The following is a 14542-nucleotide window of genomic DNA, read 5'->3' as shown; positions in this document are numbered from 1 at the left end:
GCAAGTGAGCAAGTATTGTCTTCACACACGAGGAGCCTCAAACTCACTGTTCTACAAATGCACCCACAACAGTACCGTGCCAGTGCACAGCCGAGCCTCCCCAAAGCTGGCCAGCACAGGGGTAACCAACGCTCTGGCCAGGCCTGCAGTCCGCTGGCACTGCGCGCTGCTCTCCAGGACTTTTTAAAAACAGACGTAGGGGGCCACTGACTATTCTGAGGTACAGCAAGGAAGCTCTGAGAGCTACGTTTTGAAAAGAGGGTAGCAAAGGCAGGTACACAGAGCTCTCCATGTTGACAGCTGAGTGTTTATATATGCCTTGCTTTTCTCAGGCACTATTTTTATACTGATTTTTCCAAGGAGTTATTAGAATGCCCCCAAACCTCATAGAAATCTAAAATTCTCTCCTGTGGCAAATATATATTTATTATGAAAATTTAAACACTACAGACAGTGTAAAGTGAAAATATAAACTTTTCCATTCTGTAGTTCCACTGTGAAATGGTATACTGCTCATTCTTTTCACACTTATGCACTCATAAACATGATACGCCTCTTTGAAGATAATGAGATCATTATTTGGTTTTCGAATTTAATCAGTCTTGGAGATCTTTCCATGTCAGCTCACAGAGACAAACCCTGTTCTACAGTGGCACAGTGTGCACGCTGCTCCGTCTAGTGTGTGTGTGTGCATGTGTAAGCAACTGGTGAATAAGTCATAGCGAGGTTCTCACTGATTCTTTTTATTTTTTCAAACCTGGGGTCTCGTGTGTGAAAGGCAAGCACTGTACCACTGAGCTACACCCAGGACACCCTTTATCCTTAAAAACAACACTGAAATGAATCCTTTTTACACCAGAACTTGTTTGGGGCCACTTGTACCAGCTTCACAGATACTGTTGTAGACGGCCCCTCCGGTGTAAGACATCGTGCAGCAAGATGTCACATATCCACGTACAGTTAACCGTCACCTGCCAATGAAGGGGAATGCGGAGAGTCTAAAAATAAATTGACTCACCCTCAGCTCCCAGAAGATTCAAGCTGGAGTCCCTCCCCCGCCACGGCCCACAGGCAGGGCGGCCTTCCTGCCCAGACGACCAGGGCACTCATCTCCTTTTCTTTACCAGTGGCTTCAGCCTCCCTGGTTTCCACGCTTAAAATGACAATGGAGAATACAGATAATTATCAAAACATAGAATTTCGAGCTGGGGAGGGCTAAGATGACCTCCTCCAAACCACTCATTTCTTAAATATGGCAGTGTTGGCCCAGCCAGGTTGAACATCTTGGCCAGTTACTGGACAGCCCCCTCCTGCATGCCCATCATGGGCTTTTTCCATTCTACCCAATGCAATTTAAAAACAAGGTTCTGAGGACATATGTTGAGGTAGCATGGACAGGAAGACATTCGTAACCTTATTTTTTAGGTGTTTTTAACTTCTTTCTGCACCAGATTAGAATGGCTACCTAGACCCGATACTGATACAGTAGTCCCCGCCCCAGTGCCTCTGTGGAGGTGTTAAGAAGGGAGCACTGGTAACACTGCTGACTTGCTGCTAACAGCAGGACATATGACTTACAAGCCTGGAGCTACTCGGGTGTGGGGCTTTCTCTCACCCTCCCTCCTGCCTATTCATGCTGCAGGGTCTAAATCAGGGAGGCTGTGGAGTTCTGCAGAAGGTCTGTTCGGGACCTAAACCCCAAGGAGTATCCGGGCCCACCCTCCGGTCCTGAAGCCCAACTGTGTTACTGGCAGTGCACACAGAGATCTTACTACAGTGTCTGGCACACAGCAAGGTGATGGGTAAGTACTGAGCCTTTACAGCCACACTGGGCTCAGACAAAGGCTAACTCAATTATCTAAAGAATCGAGGCAGATAAATGAAATGCACAACCAAACAGGGTAATACAAAGGGCAGCACCAGAATTTTTGAGCAATCTGGCACATATGTCATGCTGGTCACCAACATTTACATTTTAAAAACTAAACAGTACGTGGAACAAAATGCACTCTATCTAGACTGCGGGTCCCCATTTTATAACACCTGCCCAAGTTCTAATGCCAAGTGGTAAGGAAAAGATCAGTCGAGAGACAGCAGCAAGAAAAGGTCTCTCAGGAAAGGGGGAGACCCAGCACCCAGCCATGCCACAGTGGTCAGAAAAGAGAGGTCATAAAGAAGCCAGAGTCCGGGCTATGAGACTCATGAAATGAGGTCAAAGTGAGCACGAAGAGGCTCAGAGCTACCCTGGTCTTCGCTGTGGAGCCATATGCTCTGGTTCTGTGTTCTAGTCCTGAAAATGCTGTGAACCCACAGGACAAGTCCGGAGGAGGAGCGGGTATAGGCAGCCGCATAACTTCTACTCAGGAAGAGTCCGGTATAGCCTCACCCAGGGAGGGAAGAGTTAACAGGGACAGGGCAATTCCGGACAAGCTAATAAGGAAAAGCCCACATCCTTCCACATCATTTCGAAAACAAGCACATGTTTAGGGTTGTGTACACTTCACAGGGTCCACCTGAAGTTATAAGATGAGGAAAAAGCAAAGCTCACTAAGAGTATGTGGCTCATCTAGGTTAAGAGGAAGAGGTTATCTGGCACCAGGAATGACCATATCATAAACTCGGACTCGGTAGCATAATGGCTCTCCAATCCCAGGAGGTACTGGAATGCTAGCTACATAGTAGATTGAATGAAATAAAGAGACAGTTGGTGCTCTCAAAAGTGCCAAAAAAAGCAGATCACATCAAGAGAGAAAATGAGGTCATCATCAGACTTTTTGACAATACTTTCTGTCAAAAGGAAGCTAAGTGACGTTATTTAAAGTTGTCAAAGACAAATAATGTGAGCCAAGAATTTTTTCCTTATGGTCCTAGGGATTAAACCAGCTGTCTTTGCTTAGCTACATGCCCAGCCCTTCACAAATTTTAAAATTTTGAGACAAAGTCTCACAAGTTGCCCAGGTTGGGCTTGAACTTATTGATCTTCCTGCCTTAAGCTCGGGAGTGCAGAAATTATGGGCATGTGTCTCCTTGTCTGGAGAGCCAAGGTCTCTATATTCACCAAAACTGCCCTTAATTATAGAGGTCACAAAGGATTATCAAGAAATGAGGGGACATTGTTTGCACAAGCCCTTCTGAATAGATCTACTTGGGAAAGTTTTAACTAAAATGTATAGAGACACGAGTGAGACGACTGATGAACAGCATGTTCATAGCCACTTGCAGCAATCTCCCCGAATGAGCATCGAAGGGAAGATTCTTTAGTATACAACAACAACATGACCTGCCCACGTGCTGAGAACCATAAAAAGTAAGGGGGAACAAGTATGGCATATGACGAATGAATTACTTTTACTGTTTCAGTGAAAATGTGGTTCTGGGCAAAATGGCACATATCTGTGATGCCAGCACTCTGGGCAGCGGAAGTATGAATATCACAAGTTCAAGGCCCACAATTTAGTGAAATCCTGCTTCAAAGTAAAATTTTAAAAATGTAGAAGGGGCTGAGGATGTAGCTCAGTGCTAAGGCGTTGCATTCAATCTCTACCACCGAAAGAATAAAAAGAACTCAGGAGCCAACTGAAAGAGGCTCCAGCCAAGGACAGCATCATTCGATTCACAATAAAAATTAAAACTTCAATGGACTGAAACCCAGATACAGTTAATATCCCGGGCTTATAATTTTAAAAAACCTTAGCTGTCCCTTTCTGAGAATGACATGAAATCAACTCTCGAAAAGCAGGTAAAACAAGGGAAATAAGCAATTATCTTGTCTTTCCTATATGAATTCTACCACCAGGTATCAAATAACAGATTAAAGGAACATCTATTCTTGTGAAATTACTCCAGCTAATCAATAAAATTAAAATGACAATTAAAATATGACGATTCTGCAACCCCAATGAATTGATAGGTGTAGACACTGAGGATCAAAGCTGCTTACATCAAAAAGGAATGGAGGGGGCTGGGGATTTAGCTCAGCGGCAAAAGCGCCTGCCTGGCAAGCGCAAGGTCGTGAGTTCGGTTCCCGGTACCGGAGAAAAACCAAAAAAAAAAAAAAAAAAAAAAGGAATGGAAAAACCAGACCTATGTGACTTCCAGTGAAGAAGATAAATATACTCCCCCTCCACCTTGCCAAAGGGGTCAAAGCCGGGTTCCACTGAGCCTCTAGACCCAGAAGCAAGAAAGAATGTGAGGAAACAAACAAAAAAGACCAGAAAGGGCTGGGGATTTAGCTCAGTGGCACAGTGCCTGCCTGGCAAGTGCGAGGTCATGAGTTTGACTCCCAGTACTGGGGGGAAAAAAAAAGAAAGAATGTGAGGAAGAGTACCGTGGATGTGCATTTTGTTACCAAGACTGAGGGAAACTTCAGATTCAACAGCCCAGTCCTTGCACAAATAATTGTTTAACAGAGAGGAGGGTGGTAAGAGAATCCATGGAGGGGGAGAGATAAAAGACATGGGGTTTTTGTTATTTGTTTTTTTAATGAACAAAACTGAACTACAGTGGGGTAGATTGCACGCTTGGGTGATAAAGCCATAAACAGATGCAAGAAAGTGGTTATTATAAAAGTCAGTGCAGCATCTAGTACTTTGGCGGAGGCAGAGGGAAATGCGGGACATGTTAAAGGGTTTTGGGGACTCTGGCAAAATCTAATTCCTGACCTAAAGGTTAATGATACGGGTATTTGCCTCATAAGTATTCTCTTAAGCTGTGCATTTGTTTTCTGTGGATTGAGGAATTTTTCTTTTATTTTACAATAACAGGTTTTTTCGTTTTTGTTTAGTGCTAACAAAATTTAGGGGTGTCAGGACAACAGGAAACTAGTGGGAAGGGCCAGAAGGCAGGTGGGAAGGATTCCACTGTTAGAGGGGCACAGGGACCCAACAGGCAATGCGCCAGGAACTTAGAATTTTGTTTCAGTGAGTTTCTCATGTTTAATATAAATGATTTCACCTACTATTTTGATCAAAATTTTTAGACATTTGTTACAAATGACATGATCCAAAATATTTCAAGGGCAACCTGAAGTCAAAATGGCCTCTTGGATACCTATCAGATTTGCAAAAAGCTGCTGTGTTTTGGGTGCTCAAGACAAGAGGTTACGGAGCTCACATTCCATGAACTGTCAAGGCAACCAGCTCACCTGGTCCCACAGTTCATCCTTCTGCTATCAGAAACAACAAACTGTGAAGATGAAACATGGAGACGAACTAGATGGTGGAACCAGATTAGCTGGAGAGGGAACAGCCAGTGAGAGTTTGCAGAAAATGAGGGAGTCTGAAGCAGGACGCTGAGGCGGGTACTTGTAGCCATTTGAGTACCAGTGTGGGAGCTGCTCAGCTGCCAAGGTGTGGACCCAGAAAGGCCAGGCATGTGCAGGAGGTTTAACTCTAAACTTCCATTCCTTACCTGTAAATGAGGATTAATGGTGATGCCTTTCTCCCTCCAAAAGCTTTGTGAAAATAGTATGCACTACATAGCAAGAGAATAGCATAAAATTTTATTTTATAAAACTATTTTTAAAAAGTGCCCTTCTCAAACATGCACAGTGAAGATGAAACTAAATAACATGTATAAAACACTTAGCGTAGTTCCTAACCCACCGTAAGTACTTGATAAATCTCTGTCGTGATTTTCTGGGTATGAAACATTTTCAGAAACACAAGAACTCTATTTTATAGACATCTCAGTTTTAATGCCGGATGCTTCCTCCAAAGTAAAACCCTTGAACATAATAGTCACTATGAGCAGTAATTAAATGTATGCAGTTTTCAACACCTTCCAAATCACTGGGTTATTTCCCTTCCCATTGCCATCACTGGTGATTAATTTTAATTCCAGTAAAACCTAGGACTATTATTACCATGGGGGACTTAGCTGGAGAGACTCCAGCCGGGAGCATGGGGCTAAAACGGATGCTTCCTGCCTCCCCGATGAGCACACTCCTCCCCAGCTTCTTCCTCCCAGCATAGCGAGTTCCCTGGATGCCCGCTTCCGATCTGTTGTCTCTCTTGAGGCTGTGTCTCAGTCCTAGCCAGGGACAGCCAGGGAGCTTCAGGAAAGAGTTAACTTCCAACGAAAAGATAAAAGATACTACAAGATTAATGCTTTTTTTTCCTTCTGTTTTTCTGAGACCAAGTCTCACTACGTAGTAGCTTGGAACTCACTATGCAGTCCAGGTTGGCCTCAAACTCAGCAATCCTACTGCTACAGCCTCCCTAGAGCTGAGATTATAGGGATGCACCACCATACATGGCTTACATACTTCAAGAGAACCAATTTATCACTCCAACTTCTGCATCCCACTGTCCGCAGACACACAGACACACACAAATAGACACACACACACACACACGCACACACACACACACACAAACTTCTGGGCTTTGGATGGAGTGGGCAGGTAGTGTATGTTGCTCAAGAAGCCACTTCCTGGGGCTGGGGGTTTAGCTCAGCGGCAAAGCGCCTGCCTGGCAAGCGCAAGGTTGTGAGTTCGGTTCCCGGTACCGGAGAAAAACCAAAAAAAAAAAAAAAAAAAAAAAAAAAAAAAAAAGAAGCCACTTCCTGCCCCCTGAGGTGGAAGTCTGCAGAAGAACGGTAACAAGCTATGGAGAAGGGGGCAGAGGATAATCCGGCCCTTGACGGCACAGGGCCAGCCCTGAACTGCTCAACACAAGAGGACTCTTTGCATAAAATAACTTAAGGTCTTTACTGTTTAGACCCCTGTTAGCGGGGCATTCTCCTGCCTGCATTCTGAGGCGTCCTGATTGTTATGGACCAAACTATGCCCCTACAAAATTCTTATGCTGGCATTTAAACCCCAATGAAATCCATTTGGAGGTGGGGGTCTTTGGAGAAGTAATTAAGTCCCAAGGGCTCTGCCATGTGGATTAGTGTCATAAAAGTGGTTGGAGGGATACCCTAACGACTTCAGTCCTTCTACCTTTCAGCCCTTCCACTATGTGAGGACCCCAAATTCATTCATTCTTAACCCTTCCACCATGTGAGAATGCAGCACAAAGGCATCTTGGAAGCAAAGAAGAACCATCAGCAGATACGAAGTTTGCTGGTATCTTGAGCTTAGACATCTCAGCCTCTAAAACTGTGAGAAATACACTTGCTGCTTTTCTTTATAAAGTGCCTGGCATTGGGTATCTTGTGTTAGCAGTATGAACAGCTAGAACACTTGCCTATGTTCATATGTTGAAGCCTTAAACCCAACATCTCAGGATATGACTGTACTTGATGACATGATTTGGTTAAAATGAGGCCACAGAGATGGGTCCTACTCCAGGCTGACTGATGCGCTTATAAGAAAAGGAAACTAAGATACACAGGGACACACCACATTCACACACACAAGAGAAGCCAAAAGAATCCATGGTGAGCGGAAATGAACTAGAAGAAGTATTAGAGGAAGTTCTTCATGCTAAAGGATGAGAAAATGCCAGATGCAACCTTGGGTAACACTAAAAAGTGATGAGCCCCAAATACAGTAAGTAAGCAAATATTATTATTATTTTTTTGGTTTTTGGTTTTTTTTTTTCTGGTACCAGGAATCGAACTCACAACCTTGTGCTTGCCAGGCAGGCGCTGTGCCACTGAGCTAAATCCCCAGCCCCTGATTTTCCTAAATTTTTTTTTTTTTTTTGGTTTTTGGTTTTTTTCCGGTACCAGGAATCGAACTCACGACCTTGCACTTGCCAGGCAGGCGCTGTTGTGCCACTGAGCTAAATCCCCAGCCCCTAAGTAAGCAAATATTAAAAAATGTTTTTCTCCTATTTAAATTTCTTTAAAAGATAATTAAGACGAAAATAACTATGACTTTGGGAAGCTATCTATGTACAGAAATAAGCCACACAACCATCACTACAAAGGGTATCTGCAATCACCTTTATAAAAATGATTGTTATGGATTGACTGTGTCCCCTTATATTCACATTATCAAAGCTGTAACTCCCAACGTAAGCGTGTTGCAGATAATTAAGACTAAATGATGCCAAGTACGCGGCCTCTGCCACACAACTGCTGTGAAAGAAGGGCGATGTGAGGTGTTCCCCCCACAGAAAACAGCCCATGTACACAGAGCGAAGTCACCGCCTTCGAGCCACAAGGAGGGAAGCCAGGAGAAACCCAGGGTGCTGGTACCTTCACCTTGGACATCTGCTTTTAGAACTGAGACAAGTATCTGCTGCTTAAACCATGCAGTTTGTGGCATTTTTTGTGGCAGCCCCCACAAACTAACACATGACTGCAGTACACTATGTGTTACACTGACCCTACAAGTACTAACGGTAACCATTAAGGGAAACAATTTCAGGAAGACTCCCAAGAGGGTAACACTGGGAGCAGAGACGCTTACAGGCTCCTCAGAATCAAGGTCTGCACAGGAAGAGCTCGATCTGGTGCCCCGGCATCTGTCCAGGAAGTCACTCCCCACTGCTCCATCACGTCACTTCTTCCTTGAGGAGGCGGAGAGGCCTGGTGCTGGGCTCCAGAGCTGGACCTGGGGGACAGCCAGCCACACAGGAAGGCTGAGGCATGATACACTTCAGTCTATTTTCATACTTGGTCTTTGATCAAATATTTAAATGTAGAGGGAAAAAGCAATGGCTCTACTGAAATGAGTACTATCTATCATCATTAATGGACTTTAATTATTCATAATTTCCGTAGCCCCAATTGGAATGATAAATTGAAAACTTAACAGAAATTAGAAATAGAAAAGAAAGTCTCAAGTACTGGCACAACCCAAAATGGAAAAGAAAAAAAATAATGATAATGAAGTAAAATAAAAAAGGAGAAGAAGAAAGAAGGAAGTTATGGTAAGATGGCTGCAAAGAAAACAGTGTTTTTTCTCTTTTCCTATTGCCCTACCACTCAAAATAAGAGCATCACTCTACGCACAGGCCAGTACTCCTGGAGTCGCCACAGCCTTGCCAGGGCAGGGAAAATGGGCTGTCTGACAACTCAGAGTCTTAAGCTGGGTCTGGGCTCTTCCAAACATACATCAAGCTTGAAAAAAGGGCAGCATCCTAGGTCAGCAATCTACACAGTAACCTAGGTGTGTAGATTAAGTCACCTAAAACACCAGTTCACAGCATCAGTACTACTAAGGGACCGAAATCTCAATCTTTCAACCAGTGACTGCTGAGCAGACCCTCCAACACTTCTGCTTCAGGGCTGTCAGCCCTGAATCGACTGTAGGGTGCCACTCCTAGTCACAGTACTGAGTTTTTGTTCTTCATCTATTGATGTTCAATACTTTTCAACGCAGTGAAGACCAACTTGAAAAAAGTTATTTAAGGTGCTTCACAGGTGCATTGTGTCTGTATATGTACATTTTAATCTTCTTTAAATCTACTCTGTACCTTGAACAGATTTGCTCTCTCCTGCCAAAAAAAAAAAAAGAAAAGAGAAAAAAGCAGTTTCTAGACACCTCTTGCCTAACTAAGTTTCTTTATAGCAAGACAGAAAAACAGGTCTCCAGGCTACAAGTTCTCAATCTGTGCTTCACTCACTGGGTGCTGGGAGTTGGAAACACCACTTCCTAGGTCTGGCCTTGGTAATGCTGCAGGACTTTGGAGCCCAAGCATAAGCACTCGCCGTATGAAGCTTCCTAGGTGACTGACTTGTAGTCAGACTGGAAGCTACAGCCCCATACAAACCCTAAAGAAAACAGCACAGAAGCCAAGTTCAAAGTGTGTCACTTTGGTGGCTGCCCAGAAGACATGGTCTCAAACTGCTCCACCTAGAGAGCCTCCTTGGCAGGGAGATAGTAAGGACCACAGGTACAGGGCAGGGCCTCCTTTCTTCCTTGAGAGATCCCCATTTACACAGGGCTCCCTACCCCGACACATTCCAGGAGCCATTCCTTCAGGCCATAAAAGCAAAGGGGCAAACTGGTTAAGTATATGCAAACAGAGGTCATCCCCAGATGCTAGAAGCCCTGACTCGCTGATTGCTCCAGGTATGCTCCGTGAGTTATTGGGGACCAGTCTCTGTACCCAGGCAGTGAAAGCAGTATTTAATCAAACATCAGCTATCTCCCAGAAAACTACTGCATGTCTTTAAAGAGAGAAGAAGAAAAAACAGTCATTTCCAGATCGCCTAAGAGTTAGAATTGGTGCTGGACTGACTTCCTAAGTGTCTTGAGTCACAGGTTTGTTCTGAACTTTGAATCTGTTGCCAACACTGTACTGCACGTGCGCATTTTCCCAGAGGCCAGGGCATTCTTTGTTGTGTCTGCATGTGTGTAAGTCTGAATACAGCTGAACAGCCCAAGACAGGAAGGTGGAGGTACAGTCAGCTCTCCACCGCATGCCACAATCACTGTACCCCTCATTTTTGTTAGCAGCCCTATTGTAGAAGTCTTTCTCTTTTTCCTTAGTGTTGAGATTGAACTTAAAGGTCCTATGTATGCTAGGCAAGCACTCTACCATTGAGCTACATCCCCAGCCCAGAATCTTAAAAAATAAATAAAAAGAAGCATTAGAGCTGGCCATGGCGGCCATGCCTTTAATCGTAGCACTGTGGGTGGCTGAAGCAGGAAGATCACAAGCTCCAGCCCAGACAGAACAATTTAGAGACTTAGCAAGTCCTTGTCTTTAAAAAAAAAAAAAAAGGAAAGGAAAGGAAGAAAGAAAGTTTTTTTAAAAAGTCTGGGAATATAGCTCAGTGTGAAGTCCCTGGGTCCAATCTCCAGAAAGACAGACAGATGAGTTGGAGGTGGGGAAGGCTTGACTGGAGCTCAAAGGGGTTTGTCTCCAGCCATCGCACCCTGAACACGCCCAATCTTGTCTGATTTCGGAAGCTCAGCAGGGTCGGCCTTGGTTAGTCCTTGGATGGGAGGAGAGCAGGGCTCGTTGGCTGGGCTGTGTCCTCCTCCCAGGTGCTTGTCAAGCATCTGAGAGTGCACCATGAGCATCCTGCAGCACAGGGCGTTCCCAGGGGGCATGCTTGCCATGGACGAGCCCTGCTGAGGACACTCGGTCCCTTGTGACACCATGGGCAGCTAGCTGTCTGTCTTGGACGATCGGCTTTCATCCACACCTGTTTTAAGTCTGGAGTTGTGAAAGCCCACCCCACTATTCACAACTTAATTTTAACAGTCCTTTAAAAGCTTCCCTCATGCATGAAGAATACAGCTCCTTGTTCTCAGACACAAAACACCAAACACCCTGCTCATTTATCTTCAGCATCCATAGCATTTTCCTTGTATCACCATGTGACTCTGCAGCTGGGAATCACTGAAGTTTTGCCGTATTCACCCTAGTCTCTTGGGCTCCTCTGGCATTATTAGTGAAAACAACAAAAAAGTTTTTGGTAAAGCACATATGGTACAAGTTATTGCTCTCCCTCTCCACTTTCCCCAACTCCAGTACTAACACTGTGCTGTTGAAAAGAGACTCATGTAGTCAATCCAACTAAGACTACCACCTGGTCGGTCCCTTTCATATACTGCCCACAGTTGACGAATACTCTAGCTGGATGTACACAGCAATCTTATATACCATCTGTCCACTTGAAGAAACAGGCTCAGGGACCTGCAATAGGGGGTTCCCAGTCACACTGGCGGTGGTTGACACATAAACAGCTGATTCCAGTAAAATCATTAGAACCAATATCTTCTTTACTAAAGTCACCTTTATTCCCAGTGTTAAGGAAACTATAGCAAGTGAACATTTGAATTTAATTCATTCTCTGTCATTAAAGAAACTAACCGGGGCTGGGAATTTAGCTCAGCGGCAAAGCGCCTGCCTGGCAAGCGCAAGGTCGTGAGTTCGGTTCCCGGTACGGGAGAAAAACCAAAAAAAAAAAAAAAAAAAAAAAGAAACTAACCTACATTTGTTTACAAGCTGGCATTCCAGTGGAAAACCATGCTTGTGACCTCTTTATCCTGTTGTTTCTTTTTTGGGAAAGAAGAGTTATATGTCTCCCAGTTACCTGGACAGAAATATCATCAGGTTAGTCCATAACCCCCACTCCACCTTGTTCTATAAGAAAAAGCCCACAAAAAGGAAGAAGTCCAACCATAGGAAAACAACTTTTTGATATACATCCAGCTTTGCAGCTGGTTCTAAACCTCGGCTTTGATTCTGTACCATAAATACTTCTAGAAAAAAAAGCAACTGCTCCTAAAAGGATGGGATATTATGTGATTTTTTGGAGAACCCATAATATTTTTAAACAAGTTTTTCAGGTAACTTCCATACTTGACGTGAAAGCCCAAGGAAAGAATCCCATGAAATCAGGTTTACTGGTGTTATGACACTGTTAATTCAAAGAGACGTCAGAAGAAACGTGCTTACTTCAGTTACTAATTTCAGATGGGAATGAAAATATTTTGAAAATAGATCTACTATCCCAAGTCAGTACCTTTCCTTTGTGAAATACAAAAGAATTCTGAACCCATTTTTGCAACTGTAAACTTACTCCAGGGACTTCTTATCAACATGCACCTTTGTGCAAGTTATCTGCCCTCTTGGATTCCAGGCCTTCATAGAAAGATGAAAAAGCTGCGCACTACCCGGTACACGCTAGAACAATAAATGCCTACACAGGTACGAATGGCGCCCACTTTTTGTGAGCCGAACTGAGGAAGCAGACGCCTCCAAACATGAATAACCCATGCACTGTGGTCAAAGCCCATGAGCAGCACAGTTTCTGCAGCACCTCTGCACCTGACATTCTAGGAGTATTTGCACTCCACTTTAATCTCCAGTCTTCCTCTGCAGGCCAAAACACAGAGCAAACCGGACGGGTCACCGGCCACCATTCCGCCTCATTACATTGTGAAACAAGGCTCTCTCCTGTCTTTGACTTTCCACAAACCGTGCGTGCTCAGTGTGAGGTAGCGCTTCCCGAAGGATTGAAGTCTGGAAATGTTCATCAAACCCTGAAACCGCAACCACCAAAATCAGCGCCGGGAGAGCAGGAAGGAAATCCTCAGCTGCAGGTAAATGTGAAGGTTGAGGTGTTAAAAGTGGCGTTCTGGTGTTTGCCGAGTTCTTTTGTGTGCTTTTGGTATTAAAAGCAGGATGTGGGCAGTGTGAGGAGCGGTGAGGCGATAAAAAGTTAACCTGGCCGACACAGGCCCCTCCCAGCACCTTCGTGTCCAGCCAGACTTCTGGTGAGGTGAAACTGGGGCAGGCTGCCCACCTGGTCGTACAGGTTGGCCCTGGGCGCGTCGTCACACTGCCAGGCAGTGCTCAGTGCTCATAGTACTGAGGGCACACTAACTGGGGCTCCTGGGGCTCCTCCCTCTCCCTTCCTGGAAGAGGTGGCCCTTGGTTGTCATTGCTAGTCGTCCACCTCCTGGCAGAAGCACTATGGTCAACCCCTCCCAATTCACACCAAGCGAAAACAGAGGACAGTAACAGACTGTCTCGCGTGGTTTGGAGCAAAGTTTGACCCTGAATATGAATGAAATGAAACTGCCAAGAAAGAAGTGTGTTGCATCTGTTCCAGGCTATCTCTAGTAGAACTCGATTAATTGAATCAAGTGACTCCAAGACCTGTGTGTGGCCTGCACTGTGGCCCACTTCCAGGATGCACTATTTGAAGTTCCTCAAACCACACGCTGTGGAGAAACGCATTTCCTAACAAGTACTGTTTGAATGCAACCACTTCTCTCCACGAACTTTCCTCCAGTTTCAACAGAATGAAAATTGCACAAAACAGGCCTCCTAACTACCTCGGCCCAAGTCCTGCACTGTGTCCGTCACTTACTTCTATCATTCTCGTCGGGATTGCAAGATATTCACAAGTTATGGGGCAGCAGGAGGTCTCTAAACTTTATTTACTAAACTTAGAAGTTAAAAGTTTCAAAAGAGAGAGTCAATCAATGTATATGGCAGGAAATATATATTCCAAAAATCTACAAAAAATACTGTGTTACTAGCTAGAATGTTAACAATAAATCGCTGACTAAACTCCCCACAACAGTTCTAATTAGAAGGTGGCAATAAATGTTTCCAGGTGTTTCTTTAAGTGTGATAATGATTTCTGTCCTTAAACAGCGATGGAGTCATATGTTTACACTGCGAAGGATAATGTTCCTTAGTTGAAACACCGTGGAAAACCTTTTGTGTAGCAGAGGATCGAAGCTGGGATAAAAATACCTGCGGCGATAAGCAGCCCTCGGTGTGACTTCTGGCTCCTAACTTTCCCCAGCCGCGCAGCGCGGCTCTCCGGCCACCGACCTCCGTCTGCTTCCTTCAGCCACGCGGCACTGTCACCCCGACACGAGCGAACGTCACTTCCCGAAGGCACCTCCGAGACGGACGCCACCCAGAACGCTATGGGGCTTCACGGCGCTCCGCTCTCCCCGCGGGAGTGAAGGAGAGGGGGCGCAGAGACCCGGGGCCGGGCGGACTGCACGCACTAGAGGGCCCCTGGCTGGACCGGCGCAACACGGCGCCGCCGTCCGAGACGCCAGAGCTCGGGCAGTTTCCACGGAAACGCGCTCCCGCGCGCACTTGACCCCCGACGGCGGAGCGGCCCCGCGGGGCTCCGCGAGCGCGCCGTCCGCGGTCCCGAG

General features: G+C 45.2%; 1 protein-coding gene across 3 annotated transcripts in view; it reads right to left on the bottom strand.

Annotated features, from left to right (window-relative positions):
- Nucleotides 1-14244, bottom strand: part of Tnfaip8 (tumor necrosis factor, alpha-induced protein 8) — a 114628-nt gene extending 100384 nt beyond the window's left edge. Inside the window, exon 1 of one of the 3 annotated variants that reach the window (XM_005376549.2) lies at nucleotides 14124-14244. The gene's annotated coding sequence lies outside the window, so the exon portion shown is untranslated. Of the gene's footprint in view, nucleotides 1-1018; nucleotides 1043-8362; nucleotides 8507-14123 lie in introns of those variants that run through there. The other 2 variants (XM_013507024.1, XM_013507030.1) reach the window with 2 other exon arrangements.
- Between the last annotated feature and the right edge of the window lie 298 nt (nucleotides 14245-14542).

Source organism: Chinchilla lanigera, unplaced genomic scaffold, assembly GCF_000276665.1.
Source record: "Chinchilla lanigera isolate Chin_1 unplaced genomic scaffold, ChiLan1.0 scaffold00007, whole genome shotgun sequence".
NCBI classification, from domain to species: domain Eukaryota; kingdom Metazoa; phylum Chordata; class Mammalia; order Rodentia; family Chinchillidae; genus Chinchilla; species Chinchilla lanigera.
The sequence above is the reverse complement of the archived record's forward strand: the minus strand, read 5'-3'. Positions and strand labels throughout refer to the sequence as shown.